The sequence below is a fragment of the Vigna unguiculata genome, chromosome 8 (genome assembly GCF_037176805.1).
Source record: "Vigna unguiculata cultivar grain cowpea cultivar isolate G323 ecotype 2 chromosome 8, ASM3717680v1, whole genome shotgun sequence".
Classification (NCBI taxonomy): Eukaryota; Viridiplantae; Streptophyta; class Magnoliopsida; order Fabales; family Fabaceae; genus Vigna; species Vigna unguiculata.
Genome location: NC_140799.1, coordinates 16,679,253 through 16,703,472, shown reverse-complemented (window position 1 = coordinate 16,703,472; position 24,220 = coordinate 16,679,253).

Sequence of the window (24,220 nt, the reverse complement as noted above, 5' to 3'; positions counted from 1 at the left end):
AAGTTACCAACAAGCTTTCATCCGAATCAAGCAAGGATCAAATTCAGTACAGGACAATGTGTGAAAGAAGTATTATGCCATATTGTTCCCACGAACTCTTGTCATCTTCTTTTGAGATGGGCATGACTTCATTTTAAAACGCTCAATCTTGATAAATGGTCCCTTTATTTGAGGCATCAGGGACATGAAATGAATTTGAAATTCATGACACCAAGACAAGCCAAGAAGGATCAACATACATTGAAGGAGAAAATAGAAAAAGAAAGAATAGAAAAAGAAGAAATATAAACTGCAGAAGGAAGGGAAATTGAAGAAAAAGAAAAGGAAGTAAAGAAAAAGATTATGGAAAAGGTAGTAGAGAACAAGGTGTTTAATCGAACGCCACCCATGTTTAGTTGCATTCGTTTACGAAAGCGACAACAATGTTGTAAGGGAAAGATTGGTGGAGAAACTCAAGTTACCAACAAGCTTTCATCCGAATCAAGCAAGGATCAAATTCAGTACAGGACAATGTGTGAAAGAAGTATTATGCCATATTGTTCCCACGAACTCTTGTCATCTTCTTTTGAGATGGGCATGACTTCATTTTAAAACGCTCAATCTTGATAAATGGTCCCTTTATTTGAGGCATCAGGGACATGAAATGAATTTGAAATTCATGACACCAAGACAAGCCAAGAAGGATCAACATACGTTGAAGGAGAAAATAGAAAAAGAAAGAATAGAAAAAGAAGAAATATAGACTGCAGAAGGAAGGGAAATCGAAGAAAAAGAAAATGAAATAAAGAAAAAGATTATGGAAAAGGTAGTAGAGAACAAGGTGTTTAATCGAAGGCCACCCATGTTTAGTTGCATTCGTTTAGGAAAGCGACAACAATGTTGTAAGGCAAAGATTGGTGGAGAAACTCAAGTTACCAATAAACTTTCATCCGAATCAAGCAAGGATCAAATTCAGTACAGGACAATGAATGAAAGAAGTATTATGTCATATTGTTCCCACGAACTCTTGTCATCTCCTTTTGAGATGGGCATGGCTTCATTTTAAAACGCTCAATCTTGATAAATGTTCCCTTTATTTGAGGCATCAAGGACATGAAATGAATTTGAAATTCATGACACCAGGACAAGCCAAGAAGGATCAACATACATTGAAGGAGAAAATAGAAAAAGAAAGAATAGAAAAAGAAGAAATATAAACTGCAGAAGGAAGGGAAATTGAAGAAAAAGAAAAGGAAGTAAAGAAAAAGATTATGGAAAAGGTAGTAGAGAACAAGGTGTTTAATCGAACGCCACCCATGTTTAGTTGCATTCGTTTACGAAAGCGACAACAATGTTGTAAGGGAAAGATTGGTGGAGAAACTCAAGTTACCAACAAGCTTTCATCCGAATCAAGCAAGGATCAAATTCAGTACAGGACAATGTGTGAAAGAAGTATTATGCCATATTGTTCCCACGAACTCTTGTCATCTTCTTTTGAGATGGGCATGACTTCATTTTAAAACGCTCAATCTTGATAAATGGTCCCTTTATTTGAGGCATCAGGGACATGAAATGAATTTGAAATTCATGACACCAAGACAAGCCAAGAAGGATCAACATACGTTGAAGGAGAAAATAGAAAAAGAAAGAATAGAAAAAGAAGAAATATAGACTGCAGAAGGAAGGGAAATCGAAGAAAAAGAAAATGAAATAAAGAAAAAGATTATGGAAAAGGTAGTAGAGAACAAGGTGTTTAATCGAAGGCCACCCATGTTTAGTTGCATTCGTTTAGGAAAGCGACAACAATGTTGTAAGGCAAAGATTGGTGGAGAAACTCAAGTTACCAATAAACTTTCATCCGAATCAAGCAAGGATCAAATTCAGTACAGGACAATGAATGAAAGAAGTATTATGTCATATTGTTCCCATGAACTCTTGTCATCTTCTTTTGAGATGGGCATGGCTTCATTTTAAAACGCTCAATCTTGATAAATGTTCCCTTTATTTGAGGCATCAAGGACATGAAATGAAGTTGAAATTCATGACACCAGGACAAGCCAAGAAGGATCAACATACATTGAAGTAGAAAATAGAAAAAGAAAGAATAGAAAAAGAAAGAATAGAAAAAGAAGAAATATAGACTGCAGAAGGAAGGGAAATCGAAGAAAAAGAAAATGAAATAAAGAAAAAGATTATGGAAAAGGTAGTAGAGAACAAGGTGTTTAATCGAAGGCCACCCATGTTTAGTTGCATTCGTTTAGGAAAGCGACAACAATGTTGTAAAGCAAAGATTGGTGGAGAAACTCAAGTTACCAATAAACTTTCATCCGAATCAAGCAAGGATCAAATTCAGTACAGGACAATGAATGAAAGAAGTATTATGTCATATTGTTCCCACGAACTCTTGTCATCTTCTTTTGAGATGGGCATGGCTTCATTTTAAAACGCTCAATCTTGATAAATGTTCCCTTTATTTGAGGCATCAAGGACATGAAATGAATTTGAAATTCATGACACCAGGACAAGCCAAGAAGGATCAACATACATTGAAGGAGAAAATAGAAAAAGAAAGAATAGAAAAAGAAGAAATATAAACTGCAGAAGGAAGGGAAATTGAAGAAAAAGAAAAGGAAGTAAAGAAAAAGATTATGGAAAAGGTAGTAGAGAACAAGGTGTTTAATCGAACGCCACCCATGTTTAGTTGCATTCGTTTACGAAAGCGACAACAATGTTGTAAGGGAAAGATTGGTGGAGAAACTCAAGTTACCAACAAGCTTTCATCCGAATCAAGCAAGGATCAAATTCAGTACAGGACAATGTGTGAAAGAAGTATTATGCCATATTGTTCCCACGAACTCTTGTCATCTTCTTTTGAGATGGGCATGACTTCATTTTAAAACGCTCAATCTTGATAAATGGTCCCTTTATTTGAGGCATCAGGGACATGAAATGAATTTGAAATTCATGACACCAAGACAAGCCAAGAAGGATCAACATACGTTGAAGGAGAAAATAGAAAAAGAAAGAATAGAAAAAGAAGAAATATAGACTGCAGAAGGAAGGGAAATCGAAGAAAAAGAAAATGAAATAAAGAAAAAGATTATGGAAAAGGTAGTAGAGAACAAGGTGTTTAATCGAAGGCCACCCATGTTTAGTTGCATTCGTTTAGGAAAGCGACAACAATGTTGTAAGGCAAAGATTGGTGGAGAAACTCAAGTTACCAATAAACTTTCATCCGAATCAAGCAAGGATAAAATTCAGTACAGGACAATGAATGAAAGAAGTATTATGTCATATTGTTGCCACGAACTCTTGTCATCTTCTTTTTAGATGGGCATGGCTTCATTTTAAAACGCTCAATCTTGATAAATGTTCCCTTTATTTGAGGCATCAAGGACATGAAATGAATTTGAAATTCATGACACCAGGACAAGCCAAGAAGGATCAACATACATTGAAGGAGAAAATAGAAAAAGAAAGAATAGAAAAAGAAGAAATATAGACTGCAGAAGGAAGGGAAATCGAAGAAAAAGAAAATGAAATAAAGAAAAAGATTATGGAAAAGGTAGTAGAGAACAAGGTGTTTAATCGAAGGCCACCCATGTTTAGTTGCATTCGTTTAGGAAAGCGACAACAATGTTGTAAGGCAAAGATTGGTGGAGAAACTCAAGTTACCAATAAACTTTCATTCGAATCAAGCAAGGATCAAATTCAGTACAGGACAATGAATGAAAGAAGTATTATGTCATATTGTTTTCACGAACTCTTGTCATCTTCTTTTGAGATGGGCATGGCTTCATTTTAAAACGCTCAATCTTGATAAATGTTCCCTTTATTTGAGGCATCAAGGACATGAAATGAATTTGAAATTCATGACACCAGGACAAGCCAAGAAGGATCAACATACATTGAAGGAGAAAATAGAAAAAGAAAGAATAGAAAAAGAAGAAATATAAACTGCAGAAGGAAGGGAAATTGAAGAAAAAGAAAAGGAAGTAAATAAAAAGATTATGGAAAAGGTAGTAGAGAACAAGGTGTTTAATCGAAGGCCACCCATCTTTAGTTTCATTCGTTTACGAGAGCGACAACAGTGTTGTAAGCCAAGGATTGGTGGAGAAACTCAAGTTACCAACAAGCTTTCATCCGAATCAAGCAAGGATCAAATTCAGTACAGGACAATGTGTGAAAGAAGTATTATGCCATATTGTTCCCACGAACTCTTGTCATCTTCTTTTGAGATGGGCATGACTTCATTTTAAAACGCTCAATCTTGATAAATGGTCCCTTTATTTGAGGCATCAGGGACATGAAATGAATTTGAAATTCATGACACCAAGACAAGCCAAGAAGGATCAACATACATTGAAGGAGAAAATAGAAAAAGAAAGAATAGAAAAAGAAGAAATATAAACTGCAGAAGGAAGGGAAATTGAAGAAAAAGAAAAGGAAGTAAAGAAAAAGATTATGGAAAAGGTAGTAGAGAACAAGGTGTTTAATCGAACGCCACCCATGTTTAGTTGCATTCGTTTACGAAAGCGACAACAATGTTGTAAGGGAAAGATTGGTGGAGAAACTCAAGTTACCAACAAGCTTTCATCCGAATCAAGCAAGGATCAAATTCAGTACAGGACAATGTGTGAAAGAAGTATTATGCCATATTGTTCCCACGAACTCTTGTCATCTTCTTTTGAGATGGGCATGACTTCATTTTAAAACGCTCAATCTTGATAAATGGTCCCTTTATTTGAGGCATCAGGGACATGAAATGAATTTGAAATTCATGACACCAAGACAAGCCAAGAAGGATCAACATACGTTGAAGGAGAAAATAGAAAAAGAAAGAATAGAAAAAGAAGAAATATAGACTGCAGAAGGAAGGGAAATCGAAGAAAAAGAAAATGAAATAAAGAAAAAGATTATGGAAAAGGTAGTAGAGAACAAGGTGTTTAATCGAAGGCCACCCATGTTTAGTTGCATTCGTTTAGGAAAGCGACAACAATGTTGTAAGGCAAAGATTGGTGGAGAAACTCAAGTTACCAATAAACTTTCATCCGAATCAAGCAAGGATCAAATTCAGTACAGGACAATGAATGAAAGAAGTATTATGTCATATTGTTCCCACGAACTCTTGTCATCTCCTTTTGAGATGGGCATGGCTTCATTTTAAAACGCTCAATCTTGATAAATGTTCCCTTTATTTGAGGCATCAAGGACATGAAATGAATTTGAAATTCATGACACCAGGACAAGCCAAGAAGGATCAACATACATTGAAGGAGAAAATAGAAAAAGAAAGAATAGAAAAAGAAGAAATATAAACTGCAGAAGGAAGGGAAATTGAAGAAAAAGAAAAGGAAGTAAAGAAAAAGATTATGGAAAAGGTAGTAGAGAACAAGGTGTTTAATCGAACGCCACCCATGTTTAGTTGCATTCGTTTACGAAAGCGACAACAATGTTGTAAGGGAAAGATTGGTGGAGAAACTCAAGTTACCAACAAGCTTTCATCCGAATCAAGCAAGGATCAAATTCAGTACAGGACAATGTGTGAAAGAAGTATTATGCCATATTGTTCCCACGAACTGTTGTCATCTTCTTTTGAGATGGGCATGACTTCATTTTAAAACGCTCAATCTTGATAAATGGTCCCTTTATTTGAGGCATCAGGGACATGAAATGAATTTGAAATTCATGACACCAAGACAAGCCAAGAAGGATCAACATACGTTGAAGGAGAAAATAGAAAAAGAAAGAATGGAAAAAGAAGAAATATAGACTGCAGAAGGAAGGGAAATCGAAGAAAAAGAAAATGAAATAAAGAAAAAGATTATGGAAAAGGTAGTAGAGAACAAGGTGTTTAATCGAAGGCCACCCATGTTTAGTTGCATTCGTTTAGGAAAGCGACAACAATGTTGTAAGGCAAAGATTGGTGGAGAAACTCAAGTTACCAATAAACTTTCATCCGAATCAAGCAAGGATCAAATTCAGTACAGGACAAGGAATGAAAGAAGTATTATGTGATATTGTTCCCACGAACTCTTGTCATCTTCTTTTCAGATGGGCATGGGTTCATTTGAAAACGCTGAATCTTGATGAACGTTCCCTTTATTTGAGGAATGAGGGACATGAAATGAAGTTGAAATTCATCACACCAAGACAAGCCAAGAAGGATCAACATACGTTGAAGCAGAAAATAGAAAAAGAAAGAATAGAAAAAGAAGAAATATAAACTGCAGAAGGAAAGGAAATTGAAGAAAAAGAAAAGGAAGTAAAGAAAAAGATTATGGAAAAGGTAGTAGAGAACAAGGTGTTTAATCGAAAGCCACCCATGTTTAGTTGCATTCGTTTACGAAAGCGACAACAATGTTCTAAGCCAAAGATTGGTGGAGAAACTCAAGTGACCAACAAACTTTCATCCGAATCAAGCAAGGATCAAATTCAGTACAGGACAATGAATGAGAGAAGTATTATGTCATATTGTTCCCACGAACTCTTGTCATCTTCTTTTGAGATGGGCATGGCTTCATTTTAAAACGCTCAATCTTGATAAATGTTCCCTTTATTTGAGGCATCAAGGACATGAAATGAATTTGAAATTCATGACACCAGGACAAGCCAAGAAGGATCAACATACATTGAAGGAGAAAATAGAAAAAGAAAGAATAGAAAAAGAAGAAATATAAACTGCAGAAGGAAGGGAAATTGAAGAAAAAGAAAAGGAAGTAAATAAAAAGATTATGGAAAAGGTAGTAGAGAACAAGGTGTTTAATCGAAGGCCACCCATCTTTAGTTTCATTCGTTTACGAGAGCGACAACAGTGTTGTAAGCCAAGGATTGGTGGAGAAACTCAAGTTACCAACAAGCTTTCATCCGAATCAAGCAAGGATCAAATTCAGTACAGGACAATGTGTGAAAGAAGTATTATGCCATATTGTTCCCACGAACTCTTGTCATCTTCTTTTGAGATGGGCATGACTTCATTTTAAAACGCTCAATCTTGATAAATGGTCCCTTTATTTGAGGCATCAGGGACATGAAATGAATTTGAAATTCATGACACCAAGACAAGCCAAGAAGGATCAACATACGTTGAAGGAGAAAATAGAAAAAGAAAGAATAGAAAAAGAAGAAATATAGACTGCAGAAGGAAGGGAAATCGAAGAAAAAGAAAATGAAATAAAGAAAAAGATTATGGAAAAGGTAGTAGAGAACAAGGTGTTTAATCGAAGGCCACCCATGTTTAGTTGCATTCGTTTAGGAAAGCGACAACAATGTTGTAAGGCAAAGATTGGTGGAGAAACTCAAGTTACCAATAAACTTTCATCCGAATCAAGCAAGGATCAAATTCAGTACAGGACAAGGAATGAAAGAAGTATTATGTGATATTGTTCCCACGAACTCTTGTCATCTTCTTTTCAGATGGGCATGGGTTCATTTGAAAACGCTGAATCTTGATGAACGTTCCCTTTATTTGAGGAATGAGGGACAAGAAATGAAGTTGAAATTTATGACACCAAGACAAGCCAAGAAGGATCAACATACATTGAAGGAGAAAATAGAAAAAGAAAGAATAGAAAAAGAAGAAATATAAACTGCAGAAGGAAGGGAAATTGAAGAAAAAGAAAAGGAAGTAAAGAAAAAGATTATGGAAAAGGTAGTAGAGAACAAGGTGTTTAATCGAAGGCCACCCATGTTTAGTTGCATTCGTTTAGGAAAGCGACAACAATGTTGTAAGCCAAGGATTGGTGGAGAAACTCAAGTTACCAACAAGCTTTCATCCGAATCAAGCAAGGATCAAATTCAGTACAGGACAATGTGTGAAAGAAGTATGATGTGATATTGCTCCCACGAACTCTTGTCATCTTCTTTTGAGATGGCCATGGGTTCATTTTAAAACGCTCAATCTTGATGAACGTTCCCTTTATTTGAGGAATGAGGGACATGAAATGAAGTTGAAATTCATCACACCAAGACAAGCCAAGAAGGATCAACATACGTTGAAGCAGAAAATAGAAAAAGAAAGAATAGAAAAAGAAGAAATATAAACTGCAGAAGGAAAGGAAATTGAAGAAAAAGAAAAGGAAGTAAAGAAAAAGATTATGGAAAAGGTAGTAGAGAACAAGGTGTTTAATCGAAAGCCACCCATGTTTAGTTCCATTCGTTTACGAAAGCGACAACAATGTTCTAAGCCAAAGATTGGTGGAGAAACTCAAGTGACCAACAAACTTTCATCCGAATCAAGCAAGGATCAAATTCAGTACAGGACAATGAATGAAAGAAGTATTATGTGATATTGTTCCCACGAACTCTTGTCATCTTCTTTTCAGATGGGCATGGGTTCATTTGAAAACGCTGAATCTTGATGAACGTTCCCTTTATTTGAGGAATGAGGGACAAGAAATGAAGTTGAAATTTATGACACCAAGACAAGCCAAGAAGGATCAACATACATTGAAGGAGAAAATAGAAAAAGAAAGAATAGAAAAAGAAGAAATATAAACTGCAGAAGGAAGGGAAATTGAAGAAAAAGAAAAGGAAGTAAAGAAAAAGATTATGGAAAAGGTAGTAGAGAACAAGGTGTTTAATCGAAGGCCACCCATGTTTAGTTGCATTCGTTTAGGAAAGCGACAACAATGTTGTAAGGCAAAGATTGGTGGAGAAACTCAAGTTACCAATAAACTTTCATCCGAATCAAGCAAGGATCAAATTCAGTACAGGACAATGAATGAAAGAAGTATTATGTGATATTGTTCCCACGAACTCTTGTCATCTTCTTTTCAGATGGGCATGGGTTCATTTGAAAACGCTGAATCTTGATGAACGTTCCCTTTATTTGAGGAATGAGGGACAAGAAATGAAGTTGAAATTTATGACACCAAGACAAGCCAAGAAGGATCAACATACGTTGAAGGAGAAAATAGAAAAAGAAAGAATAGAAAAAGAAGAAATATAAACTGCAGAAGGAAGGGAAATCGAAGAAAAAGAAAAGGAAGTAAAGAAAAAGATTATGGAAAAGGTAGTAGAGAACAAGGTGTTTAATCGAAAGCCACCCATGTTTAGTTGCATTCGTTTACGAAAGCGACAACAATGTTCTAAGCCAAAGATTGGTGGAGAAACTCAAGTTACAAACAAGCTTTCATCCGAATCAAGCAAGGATCAAATTCAGTACGGGACAATGTGTGAAAGAAGTATTATGCCATATTGTTCCCACGAACTCTTGTCATCTTCTTTTGAGATGGGCATGACTTCATTTTAAAACGCTCAATCTTTATAAACGTTCCCTTTATTTGAGGCATCAGGGACATGAAATGAATTTGAAATTCATTACACCAAGACAAGCCAAGAAGGATCAACATACGTTGAAGGAGAAAATAGAAAAAGAAAGAATAGAAAAAGAAGAAAAATAAACTGCAGAAGAAAGGGAAATTGAAGAAAAAGAAAAGGAAGTAAAGAAAAAGATTATGGAAAAGGTAGTAGAGAACAAGGTGTTTAATCGAAAGCCACCCATGTTTAGTTGCATTCGTTTACGAAAGCGACAACAATGTTGTAAGCCAAAGATTGGTGGAGAAACTCAAGTTACCAGCAAGCTTTCATCCGAATCAAGCAAGGATCAAATTTAGTACAGGACAATGTGTGAAAGAAGTATGATGTGATATTGCTTTCACGAACTCTTGTCATCTTCCTTTGAGATGGGCATGAGTTCATTTTAAAACGCTGAATCTTGATGAACGTTCCCTTTATTTGAGGAATGAGGGACATGAAATGAAGTTGAAATTCATGACAGCAAGACAAGCCAAGAAGGATCAACATACGTTGAAGGAGAAAATAGAAAAAGAAAGAATAGAAAAAGATGAAATATAAACTGTAGAAGGAAGGGAAATTGAAGAAAAAGAAAAGGAAGTAAAGAAAAAGATTATGGAAAAGGTAGTAGAGAACAAGGTGTTTAATCCAACGCCACCCATGTTTAGTTGCATTCGTTTACGAAAGCGACAACAATGTTGTAAGCCAAACATTGGTGGAGAAACTCAAGTTACCAACAAGCTTTCATCCGAATCAAGCAAGGATCAAATTCAGTACGGGACAATGTGTGAAAGAAGTATGATGTCATATTGCTCCCACGAACTCTTGTCATCTTCTTTTGAGATGGCCATGGGTTCATTTTAAAACGCTCAATCTTGATGAACGTTCCCTTTATTTGAGGAATGAGGGACATGAAATGAAGTTGAAATTCATGACACCAAGACAAGCCAGGAAGGATCAACATACGTTGAAGGAGAAAATAGAAAAGGAAAGAATAGAAAAATAAGAAATATAAACGGTAGAAGGAAGGGAAATTGAAGAAAAAGATTATGGAAAAGGTAGTAGAGAACAAGGTGTTTAATCGAAGGCCACCCATGTTTAGTTGCATTCGTTTATGAAAGCGACAACAATGTTGTAAGCCAAAGATTGGTGGAGAAACTCAAGTTACCAACAGGCTTTCATCCGAATCAAGCAAGGATCAAATTCAGTACAGGACAATGAATGAAAGAAGTATTATGTGATATTGTTCCCACGAACTCTTGTCATCTTCTTTTGAGATGGGCATGACTTCATTTTAAAATGCTCAATCATGATAAATGTTCCCTTTATTTGAGGCATGAGGGACATGAAATGAATTTAAAATTCATGACACCAAGACAAGCCAAGAGGGATCAACATACGTTGAAGGAGAAAATAGAAAAAGAAAGAATAGAAAAAGAAGAAATATAAACTGCAGAAGGAAGGGAAATTGAAGAAAAAGAAAAGGAAGTAAAGAAAAAGATTATAAAAAAGGTAGTACAGAACAAGGTGTTTAATCGAAATCCACCCATGTTTAGTTGCATTCGTTTACGAAAGCGACAACAATGTTGTAAGCCAATGATTAGTGGAGAACCTCAAGTTCCCAGCAAGCTTTCATCCGAATCAAGCAAGGATCAAATTCAGTACCAGACAATGTGTGAAAGAAGTATGATGTGATATTGCTCCCACGAACTCTTGTCATCTTCTTTTGAGATGGCCATGGGTTCATTTTAAAACGCTCAATCTTGATGAATGTTCCCTTTATTTGAGGAATGAGGGACATGAAATGAAGTTGAAATTCATGACCAAAGACAAGCCAAGAAGGATCAACATACGTTGAAGGAGAAAATAGAAAAAGAAAGAATAGAAAAAGAAGAAATATAAATTGCAGAAGGAAGGGAAATTGAAGAAAAAGATTATGGAAAAGGTAGTAGAGAACAAGGTGTTTAATCGAAAGCCACCCATGTTTAGTTGCATTCGTTTACGAAAGCGACAACAATGTTGTAAGCCAAAGATTGGTGGAGAAACTCAAGTTACCAGCAAGCTTTCATCCGAATCAAGCAAGGATCAAATTCAGTACCAGACAATGTGTGAAAGAAGTATGATGTGATATTGCTCCCACGAACTCTTGTCATCTTCTTTTGTGATGGCCATTGGTTCATTTTAAAACGCTCAATCTTCATGAATGTTCCCTTTATTTGAGGAATGAGGGACATGAAATGAAGTTGAAATTCATGACACCAAGACAAGCCAAGAAGGATCAACATACGTTGAAGGAGAAAATAGAAAAAGAAGAAATATAAATTGTAGAAGGAAGGGAAATTGAAGAAAAAGATTATGGAAAAGGTAGTAGAGAACAAGGTGTTTAATCGAAGGCCACCCATGTTTAGTTGCATTCGTTTATGAAAGCGACAACAATGTTGTAAGCCAAAGATTGGTGGAGAAACTCAAGTTACCAGCAAGCTTTCATCCGAATCAAGCAAGGATCAAATTCAGTACCAGACAATGTGTGAAAGAAGTATGATGTGTTATTGCTCCCACGAACTCTTGTCATCTTCTTTTGAGATGGCCATGGGTTCATTTTAAAACGCTCAATCTTGATGAATGTTCCCTTTATTTGAGGAATGAGGGACATGAAATGAAGTTGAAATTCATGACACCAAGACAAGCCAAGAAGGATCAACATACGTTGAAGGAGAAAATAGAAAAAGAAGAAATATAAATTGTAGAAGGAAGGGAAATTGAAGAAAAAGATTATGGAAAAGGTAGTAGAGAACAAGGTGTTTAATCGAACGCCACCCATGTTTAGTTGCATTCGTTTACGAAAGCGACAACAATGTTGTAAGCCGAAGATTGGCGGAGAAACTCAAGTTACCAGCAAGCTTTCATCCGAATCAAGCAAGGATCAAATTCAGTACAGGACAATGTGTGAAAGAAGTATGATGTGATATTGCTCCCACGAACTCTTGTCATCTTCTTTTGAGATGGCCATGGGTTCATTTTAAAACGCTCAATCTTGATGAACGTTCCCTTTATTTGAGGAATGAGGGACATGAAATGAAGTTGAAATTCATCACACCAAGACAAGCCAAGAAGGATCAACATACGTTGAAGCAGAAAATAGAAAAAGAAAGAATAGAAAAAGAAGAAATATAAACTGCAGAAGGAAGGGAAATTGAAGAAAAAGAAAAGGAAGTAAAGAAAAAGATTATGGAAAAGGTAGTAGAGAACAAGGTGTTTAATCGAAAGCCACCCATGTTTAGTTGCATTCGTTTACGAAAGCGACAACAATGTTCTAAGCCAAAGATTGGTGGAGAAACTCCAGTGACCAACAAACTTTCATCCGAATCAAGCAAGGATCAAATTCAGTACAAGACAATGTGTGAAAGAAGTATTATGTCATATTGTTCCCACGAACTCTTGTCATCTTCTTTTGAGATGGGCATGACTTCATTTTAAAACGCTCAATCTTGATAAATGTTCCCTTTATTTGAGGCATTAGGGACATGAAATGAATTTGAAATTCATGACACCAAGAGAAGCCATGAAGGATCAACATACGTTGAAGGAGAAAATAGAAAAAGAAAGAATAGAAAAAGAAGAAAAATAAACTGCAGAAGAATGGGAAATTGAAGAAAAAGAAAAGGAACTAAAGAAAAAGATTATGGAAAAGGTAGTAGAGAACAAGGTGTTTAATCGAAAGCCACCCATGTTTCGTTGCATTCGTTTACGAAAGCGACAACAATGTTGTAAGCCAAAGATTGGCGGAGAAACTCAAGTTACCAGCAAGCTTTCATCCGAATCAAGCAAGGATCAAATTCAGTACAGGACAATGTGTGAAAGAAGTATTATGCCATATTGTTCCCACGAACTCTTGTCATCTTCTTTTGAGATGGGCATGACTTCATTTTAAAACGCTCAATCTTGATAAATGGTCCCTTTATTTGAGGCATCAGGGACATGAAATGAAGTTGAAATTCATCACACCAAAACAAGCCAAGAAGGATCAACATACGTTGAAGGAGAAAATAGAAAAAGAAAGAATAGAAAAAGAAGAAATATAAACTGCAGAAGGAAGGGAAATCGAAGAAAAAGAAAATGAAATAAAGAAAAAGATTATGGAAAAGGTAGTAGAGAACAAGGTGTTTAATCGAAGGCCACCCATGTTTAGTTGCATTTGTTTAGGAAAGCGACAACAATGTTGTAAGGGAAAGATTGGTGGAGAAACTTAAGTGACCAACAAACTTTCATCCGAATCAAGCAAGGATCAAATTCAGTACAGGACAATGTGTGAAAGAAGTATTATGTCATATTGTTCCCACGAACTCTTGTCATCTTCTTTTGAGATGGGCATGACTTCATTTTAAAATGCTCAATCTTGACAAATGGTCCCTTTATTTGAGGCATCAGGGACATGAAATGAATTTGAAATTCATGACCCCAAGACAAGCCAAGAAGGATCAACATACGTTGAAGGAGAAAATAGAAAAAGAAAGAATAGAAAAAGAAGAAATATAAACTGCAGAAGGAAGGGAAATCGAAGAAAAAGAAAATGAAATAAAGAAAAAGATTATGGAAAAGGTAGTAGAGAACAAGGTGTTTAATCGAAGGCCACCCATATTTAGTTGCATTTGTTTAGGAAAGCGACAACAATGTTGTAAGGGAAAGATTGGTGGAGAAACTCCAGTGACCAACAAACTTTCATCCGAATCAAGCAAGGATCAAATTCAGTACAAGACAATGTGTGAAAGAAGTATTATGTCATATTGTTCCCACGAACTCTTGTCATCTTCTTTTGAGATGGGCATGACTTCATTTTAAAACGCTCAATCTTGATAAATGTTCCCTTTATTTGAGGCATCAGGGACATGAAATGAATTTGAAATTCATGACACCAAGAGAAGCCATGAAGGATCAACATACGTTGAAGGAGAAAATAGAAAAAGAAAGAATAGAAAAAGAAGAAAAATAAACTGCAGAAGAATGGGAAATTGAAGAAAAAGAAAAGGAACTAAAGAAAAAGATTATGGAAAAGGTAGTAGAGAACAAGGTGTTTAATCGAAAGCCACCCATGTTTCGTTGCATTCGTTTACGAAAGCGACAACAATGTTGTAAGCCAAAGATTGGCGGAGAAACTCAAGTTACCAGCAAGCTTTCATCCGAATCAAGCAAGGATCAAATTCAGTACAGGACAATGTGTGAAAGAAGTATTATGCCATATTGTTCCCACGAACTCTTGTCATCTTCTTTTGAGATGGGCATGACTTCATTTTAAAACGCTCAATCTTGAGAAATGGTCCCTTTATTTGAGGCATCAGGGACATGAAATGAAGTTGAAATTCATCACACCAAAACAAGCCAAGAAGGATCAACATACGTTGAAGGAGAAAATAGAAAAAGAAAGAATAGAAAAAGAAGAAATATAAACTGCAGAAGGAAGGGAAATCGAAGAAAAAGAAAATGAAATAAAGAAAAAGATTATGGAAAAGGTAGTAGAGAACAAGGTGTTTAATCGAAGGCCACCCATGTTTAGTTGCATTTGTTTAGGAAAGCGACAACAATGTTGTAAGGGAAAGATTGGTGGAGAAACTTAAGTGACCAACAAACTTTCATCCGAATCAAGCAAGGATCAAATTCAGTACAGGACAATGTGTGAAAGAAGTATTATGTCATATTGTTCCCACGAACTCTTGTCATCTTCTTTTGAGATGGGCATGACTTCATTTTAAAATGCTCAATCTTGACAAATGGTCCCTTTATTTGAGGCATCAGGGACATGAAATGAATTTGAAATTCATGACCCCAAGACAAGCCAAGAAGGATCAACATACGTTGAAGGAGAAAATAGAAAAAGAAAGAATAGAAAAAGAAGAAATATAAACTGCAGAAGGAAGGGAAATCGAAGAAAAAGAAAATGAAATAAAGAAAAAGATTATGGAAAAGGTAGTAGAGAACAAGGTGTTTAATCGAAGGCCACCCATATTTAGTTGCATTTGTTTAGGAAAGCGACAACAATGTTGTAAGGGAAAGATTGGTGGAGAAACTCAAGTGACCAACAAACTTTCATCCGAATCAAGCAAGGATCAAATTCAGTACAGGACAATGTGTGAAAGAAGTATTATGTCATATTGTTCCCACGAACTCTTGTCATCTTCTTTTGAGATGGGCATGACTTCATTTTAAAACGCTCAATCTTGATAAATGTTCCCTTTATTTGAGGCATCATGGACATGAAATGAATTTGAAATTCATGACACCAGGACAAGCCAAGAAGGATCAACATAGATTGAAGGAGAAAATAGAAAAAGAAAGAATAGAAAAAGAAGAAATATAAACTGCAGAAGGAAGGGAAATTGAAGAAAAAGAAAAGGAGGTAAAGAAAAAGATTATGGAAAAGGTAGTAGAGAACAAGGTGTTTAATCGAACGCCACCCATGTTTAGTTGCATTCGTTTACGAAAGCGACAACAATGTTGTAAACCAAAGATTGGTGGAGAAACTCAAGTTACCAACAAGCTTTCATCCGAATCGAGCAAGGATCAAATTCAGTACAGGACAATGTGTGAAAGAAGTATTATGCCATATTGTTCCCACGAACTCTTGTCATCTTCTTTTGAGATGGGCATGACTTCATTTTAAAACGCTCAATCTTGACAAATGGTCCCTTTATTTGAGGCATCAGGGACATGAAATGAATTTGAAATTCATGACACCAAGAGAAGCCAAGAAGGATCAACATACGTTGAAGGAGAAAATAGAAAAATAAACAATAGAAAAAAAAGAAATATAAACTGCAGAAGGAAGGGAAATTGAAGAAAAAGAAAAGGAAGTAAAGAAAAAGATTATGGAAAAGGTAGTAGAGAACAAGGTGTTTAATCGAAAGCCACCCATGTTTAGTTGCATTCGTTTACGAAAGCGACAACAATGTTCTAAGCCAAAGATTGGTGGAGAAACTCCAGTGACCAACAAACTTTCATCCGAATCAAGCAAGGATCAAATTCAGTACAAGACAATGTGTGAAAGAAGTATTATGTCATATTGTTCCCACGAACTCTTGTCATCTTCTTTTGAGATGGGCATGACTTCATTTTAAAACGCTCAATCTTGATAAATGTTCCCTTTATTTGAGGCATCAGGGACATGAAATGAATTTGAAATTCATGACACCAAGAGAAGCCATGAAGGATCAACATACGTTGAAGGAGAAAATAGAAAAAGAAAGAATAGAAAAAGAAGAAAAATAAACTGCAGAAGAATGGGAAATTGAAGAAAAAGAAAAGGAACTAAAGAAAAAGATTATGGAAAAGGTAGTAGAGAACAAGGTGTTTAATCGAAAGCCACCCATGTTTCGTTGCATTCGTTTACGAAAGCGACAACAATGTTGTAAGCCAAAGATTGGCGGAGAAACTCAAGTTACCAGCAAGCTTTCATCCGAATCAAGCAAGGATCAAATTCAGTACAGGACAATGTGTGAAAGAAGTATTATGCCATATTGTTCCCACGAACTCTTGTCATCTTCTTTTGAGATGGGCATGACTTCATTTTAAAACGCTCAATCTTGATAAATGGTCCCTTTATTTGAGGCATCAGGGACATGAAATGAAGTTGAAATTCATCACACCAAGACAAGCCAAGAAGGATCAACATACGTTGAAGGAGAAAATAGAAAAAGAAAGAATAGAAAAAGAAGAAATATAAACTGCAGAAGGAAGGGAAATTGAAGAAAAAGAAAATGAAATAAAGAAAAAGATTATGGAAAAGGTAGTAGAGAACAAGGTGTTTAATCGAAGGCCACCCATGTTTAGTTGCATTTGTTTAGGAAAGCGACAACAATGTTGTAAGGCAAAGATTGGTGGAGAAACTCAAGTTACCAATAAACTTTCATCCGAATCAAGCAAGGATCAAATTCAGTACAGGACAATGAATGAAAGAAGTATTATGTGATATTGTTCCCACGAACTCTTGTCATCTTCTTTTGAGATGGGCATGGGTTCATTTGAAAACGCTGAATCTTGATGAACGTTCCCTTTATTTGAGGAATGAGGGACAAGAAATGAAGTTGAAATTTATGACACCAAGACAAGCCAAGAAGGATCAACATACATTGAAGGAGAAAATAGAAAAAGAAAGAATAGAAAAAGAAGAAATATAAACTGCAGAAGGAAGGGAAATTGAAGAAAAAGAAAAGGAAGTAAAGAAAAAGATTATGGAAAAGGTAGTAGAGAACAAGGTGTTTAATCGAAGGCCACCCATGTTTAGTTGCATTCGTTTAGGAAAGCGACAACAATGTTATAAGGCAAAGATTGGTGGAGAAACTCAAGTTACCAATAAACTTTCATCCGAATCAAGCAAGGATCAAATTCAGTACAGGACAATGAATGAAAGAAGTATTATGTGATATTGTTCCCACGAACTCTTGTCATCTTCTTTTCAGATGGGCATGGGTTCATTTGAAAACGCTGAATCTTGATGAACGTTCCCTTTATTTGAGGAATGAGGGACAAGAAATGAAGTTGAAATTTATGACACCAAGACAAGCCAAGAAGGATCAACATACGTTGAAGGAGAAAATAGAAAAAGAAAGAATAGAAAAAGAAGAAATATAAACTGCAGAAGGAAGGGAAATCGAAGAAAAGGAAAAGGAAGTAAAGAAAAAGATTATGGAAAAGGTAGTAGAGAACAAGGTGTTTAATCGAAAGCCACCCATGTTTAGTTGCATTCGTTTACGAAAGCGACAACAATGTTCTAAGCCAAAGATTGGTGGAGAAACTCAAGTTACAAACAAGCTTTCATCCGAATCAAGCAAGGATCAAATTCAGTACGGGACAATGTGTGAAAGAAGTATTATGCCATATTGTTCCCACGAACTCTTGTCATCTTCTTTTGAGATGGGCATGACTTCATTTTAAAACGCTCAATCTTTATAAACGTTCCCTTTATTTGAGGCATCAGGGACATGAAATGAATTTGAAATTCATTACACCAAGACAAGCCAAGAAGGATCAACATACGTTGAAGGAGAAAATAGAAAAAGAAAGAATAGAAAAAGAAGAAAAATAAACTGCAGAAGAAAGGGAAATTGAAGAAAAAGAAAAGGAAGTAAAGAAAAAGATTATGGAAAAGGTAGTAGAGAACAAGGTGTTTAATCGAAAGCCACCCATGTTTAGTTGCATTCGTTTACGAAAGCGACAACAATGTTGTAAGCCAAAGATTGGTGGAGAAACTCAAGTTACCAGCAAGCTTTCATCCGAATCAAGCAAGGATCAAATTCAGTACAGGACAATGAATGAAAGAAGTATTATGTGATATTGTTCCCACGAACTCTTGTCATCTTCTTTTGAGATGGGCATGACTTCATTTTAAAATGCTCAATCATGATAAATGTTCCCTTTATTTGAGGCATGAGGGACATGAAATGAATTTGAAATTCATGACACCAAGACAAGCCAAGAGGGATCAACATACGTTGAGGGAGAAAATAGAAAAAGAAAGAATAGAAAAAGAAGAAATATAAACTGCAGAAGGAAGGGAAATTGAAGAAAAAGATTATGGAAAAGGTAGTAGAGAACAAGGTGTTTAATCGAAAGCCACCCATGTTTAGTTGCATTCGTTTACGAAAGCGACAACAATGTTGTAAGCCAAAGATTGGTGGAGAAACTCAAGTTACCAGCAAGCTTTCATCCGAATCAAGCAAGGATCAAATTCAGTACCAGACAATGTGTGAAAGAAGTATGATGTGATATTGCTCCCACGAACTCTTGTTATCTTCTTTTGAGATGGCCATGGGTTCATTTTAAAACGCTCAATCTTGATGAACGTTCCCTTTATTTGAGGAATGAGGGACATGAAATGAAGTTGAAATTCATGACACCAAGACAAGCCAAGAAGGATCAACATACGTTGAAGCAGAAAATAGAAAAAGAAAGAATAGAAAAAGAAGAAATATAAACTGCAGAAGGAAGGGAAATTGAAGAAAAAGAAAAGGAAGTAAAGAAAAAGATTATGGAAAAGGTAGTAGAGAACAAGGTGTTTAATCGAAAGCCACCCATGTTTAGTTGCATTCGTTTACGAAAGCGACAACAATGTTCTAAGCCAAAGATTGGTGGAGAAACTCAAGTTACAAACAAGCTTTCATCCGAATCAAGCAAGGATCAAATTCAGTACGGGACAATGTGTGAAAGAAGTATTATGCCATATTGTTCCCACGAACTATTGTCATCTTCTTTTGAGATGGGCATGACTTCATTTTAAAACGCTCAATCTTTATAAATGTTCCCTTTATTTGAGGCATCAGGGACATGAAATGAATTTGAAATTCATTACACCAAGACAAGCCAAGAAGGATCAACATACATTGAAGGAGAAAATAGAAAAAGAAAGAATAGAAAAAGAAGAAAAATAAACTGCAGAAGAGAGGGAAATTGAAGAAAAAGAAAAGGAAGTAAAGAAAAAGATTATGGAAAAGGTAGTAGAGAACAAGGTGTTTAATCGAAAGCCACCCATGTTTAGTTGCATTCGTTTACGAAAGCGACAACAATGTTGTAAGCCAAAGATTGGTGGAGAAACTCAAGTTACCAGCAAGCTTTCATCCGAATCAAGCAAGGATCAAATTCAGTACAGGACAATGTGTGAAAGAAGTATGATGTGATATTGCTCCCACGAACTCTTGTCATCTTCCTTTGAGATGGGCATGAGTTCATTTTAAAACACTGAATCTTGATGAACGTTCCCTTTATTTGAGGAATGAGGGACATGAAATGAAGTTGAAATTCATGACAGCAAGACAAGCCAAGAAGGATCAACATACGTTGAAGGAGAAAATAGAAAAAGAAAGAATAGAAAAAGATGAAATATAAACTGCAGAAGGAAGGGAAATTGAAGAAAAAGAAAAGGAAGTACAGAAAAAGATTATGGAAAAGGTAGTAGAGAACAAGGTGTTTAATCCAACGCCACCCATGTTTAGTTGCATTCGTTTACGAAAGCGACAACAATGTTGTAAGCCAAAGATTGGTGGAGAAACTCAAGTTACCAACAAGCTTTCATCCGAATCAAGCAAGGATCAAATTCAGTACGGGACAATGTGTGAAAGAAGTATGATGTCATATTGCTCCCACGAACTCTTGTCATCTTCTTTTGAGATGGCCATGGGTTCATTTTAAAACGCTCAATCTTGATGAACGTTCCCTTTATTTGAGGAATGAGGGATATGAAATGAAGTTGAAATTCATGACACCAAGACAAGCCAAGAAGGATCAACATACGTTGAAGGAGAAAATAGAAAAGGAAAGAATAGAAAAATAAGAAATATAAACTGTAGAAGGAAGGGAAATTGAAGAAAAAGATTATGGAAAAGGTAGTAGAGAACAAGGTGTTTAATCGAAGGCCACCCATGTTTAGTTGCATTCGTTTATGAAAGCGACAACAATGTTGTAAGCCAAAGATTGGTGGAGAAACTCAAGTTACCAACAGGCTTTCATCCGAATCAAGCAAGGATCAAATTCAGTACAGGACAATGAATGAAAGAAGTATTATGTGATATTGTTCCCACGAACTCTTGTCATCTTCTTTTGAGATGGGCATGACTTCATTTTAAAATGCTCAATCATGATAAATGTTCCCTTTATTTGAGGCATGAGGGACATGAAATGAATTTGAAATTCATGACACCAAGACAAGCCAAGAGGGATCAACATACGTTGAAGGAGAAAATAGAAAAAGAAAGAATAGAAAAAGAAGAAATATAAACTGCAGAAGGAAGGGAAATTGAAGAAAAAGAAAAGGAAGTAAAGAAAAAGATTATAAAAAAGGTAGTACAGAACAAGGTGTTTAATCGAAATCCACCCATGTTTAGTTGCATTCGTTTACTAAAGCGACAACAATGTTGTAAGCCAAAGATTGGTGGAGAAACTCAAGTTACCAGCAAGCTTTCATCCGAATCAAGCAAGGATCAAATTCAGTACCAGACAATGTGTGAAAGAAGTATGATGTGATATTGCTCCCACGAACTCTTGTCATCTTCTTTTGAGATGGCCATGGGTTCATTTTAAAACGCTCAATCTTGATGAACGTTCCCTTTATTTGAGGAATGAGGGACATGAAATGAAGTTGAAATTCATGACACCAAGACAAGCCAAGAAGGATCAACATACGTTGAAGGAGAAAATAGAAAAGGAAAGAATAGAAAAATAAGAAATATAAACTGTAGAAGGAAGGGAAATTGAAGAAAAAGATTATGGAAAAGGTAGTAGAGAACAAGGTGTTTAATCGAAGGCCACCCATGTTTAGTTGCATTCGTTTATGAAAGCGACAACAATGTTGTAAGCCAAAGATTGGTGGAGAAACTCAAGTTACCAACAGGCTTTCATCCGAATCAAGCAAGGATCAAATTCAGTACGGGACAATGTGTGAAAGAAGTATTATGCCATATTGTTCCCACGAACTCTTGTCATCCTCTTTTGAGATGGGCATGACTTCATTTTAAAACGCTCAATCTTTATAAATGTTCCCTTTATTTGAGGCATCAGGGACATGAAATGAATTTGAAATTCATTACACCAAGACAAGCCAAGAAGGATCAACATACATTGAAGGAGAAAATAGAAAAAGAAAGAATAGAAAAAGAAGAAAAATAAACTGCAGAAGAAAGGGAAATTGAAGAAAAAGAAAAGGAAGTAAAGAAAAAGATTATGGAAAAGGTAGTAGAGAACAAGGTGTTTAATCGAAAGCCACCCATGTTTAGTTGCATTCGTTTACGAAAGCGACAACAATGTTGTAAGCCAAAGATTGGTGGAGAAACTCAAGTTACCAGCAAGCTTTCATCCGAATCAAGCAAGGATCAAATTCAGTACAGGACAATGTGTGAAAGAAGTATGATGTGATATTGCTCCCACGAACTCTTGTCATCTTCCTTTGAGATGGGCATGAGTTCATTTTAAAACGCTGAATCTTGATGAACGTTCCCTTTATTTGAGGAATGAGGGACATGAAATGAAGTTGAAATTCATGACAGCAAGACAAGCCAAGAAGGATCAACATACGTTGAAGGAGAAAATAGAAAAAGAAAGAATAGAAAAAGATGAAATATAAACTGCAGAAGGAAGGGAAATTGAAGAAAAAGAAAAGGAAGTAAAGAAAAAGATTATGGAAAAGGTAGTAGAGAACAAGGTGTTTAATCCAACGCCACTCATGTTTAGTTGCATTCGTTTACGAAAGCGACAACAATGTTGTAAGCCAAAGATTGGTGGAGAAACTCAAGTTACCAGCAAGCTTTCATCCGAATCAAGCAAGGATCAAATTCAGTACCAGACAATGTGTGAAAGAAGTATGATGTGATATTGCTCCCACGAACTCTTGTCATCTTCTTTTGAGATGGCCATGGGTTCATTTTAAAACGCTCAATCTTGATGAACGTTCCCTTTATTTGAGGAATGAGGGACATGAAATGAAGTTGAAATTCATGACACCAAGACAAGCCAAGAAGGATCAACATACGTTGAAGGAGAAAATAGAAAAGGAAAGAATAGAAAAATAAGAAATATAAACTGTAGAAGGAAGGGAAATTGAAGAAAAAGATTATGGAAAAGGTAGTAGAGAACAAGGTGTTTAATCGAAGGCCACCCATGTTTAGTTGCATTCGTTTATGAAAGCGACAACAATGTTGTAAGCCAAAGATTGGTGGAGAAACTCAAGTTACCAACAGGCTTTCATCCGAATCAAGCAAGGATCAAATTCAGTACGGGACAATGTGTGAAAGAAGTATTATGCCATATTGTTCCCACGAACTCTTGTCATCCTCTTTTGAGATGGGCATGACTTCATTTTAAAACGCTCAATCTTTATAAATGTTCCCTTTATTTGAGGCATCAGGGACATGAAATGAATTTGAAATTCATTACACCAAGACAAGCCAAGAAGGATCAACATACATTGAAGGAGAAAATAGAAAAAGAAAGAATAGAAAAAGAAGAAAAATAAACTGCAGAAGAAAGGGAAATTGAAGAAAAAGAAAAGGAAGTAAAGAAAAAGATTATGGAAAAGGTAGTAGAGAACAAGGTGTTTAATCGAAAGCCACCCATGTTTAGTTGCATTCGTTTACGAAAGCGACAACAATGTTGTAAGCCAAAGATTGGTGGAGAAATTCAAGTTACCAGCAAGCTTTCATCCGAATCAAGCAAGGATCAAATTCAGTACAGGACAATGTGTGAAAGAAGTATGATGTGATATTGCTCCCACGAACTCTTGTCATCTTCCTTTGAGATGGGCATGAGTTCATTTTAAAACGCTGAATCTTGATGAACGTTCCCTTTATTTGAGGAATGAGGGACATGAAATGAAGTTGAAATTCATGACAGCAAGACAAGCCAAGAAGGATCAACATACGTTGAAGGAGAAAATAGAAAAAGAAAGAATAGAAAAAGATGAAATATAAACTGCAGAAGGAAGGGAAATTGAAGAAAAAGAAAAGGAAGTAAAGAAAAAGATTATGGAAAAGGTAGTAGAGAACAAGGTGTTTAATCCAACGCCACTCATGTTTAGTTGCATTCGTTTACGAAAGCGACAACAATGTTGTAAGCCAAAGATTGGTGGAGAAACTCAAGTTACCAACAAGCTTTCATCCGAATCAAGCAAGGATCAAATTCAGTACGGGACAATGTGTGAAAGAAGTATGATGTCATATTGCTCCCACGAACTCTTGTCATCTTCTTTTGAGATGGGCATGACTTCATTTTAAAACGCTCAATCTTGATAAATGTTCCCTTTCTTTGAGGCATCAGGGACATGAAATGAAGTTGAAATTCATGACACCAGGACAAGCCAAGAAGGATCAACATACATTGAAGGAGAAAATAGAAAAAGAAAGAATAGAAAAAGAAGAAAAATAAACTCCAGAAGGAAGGGAAATTGAAGAAAAAGAAAAGGAAGTAAAGA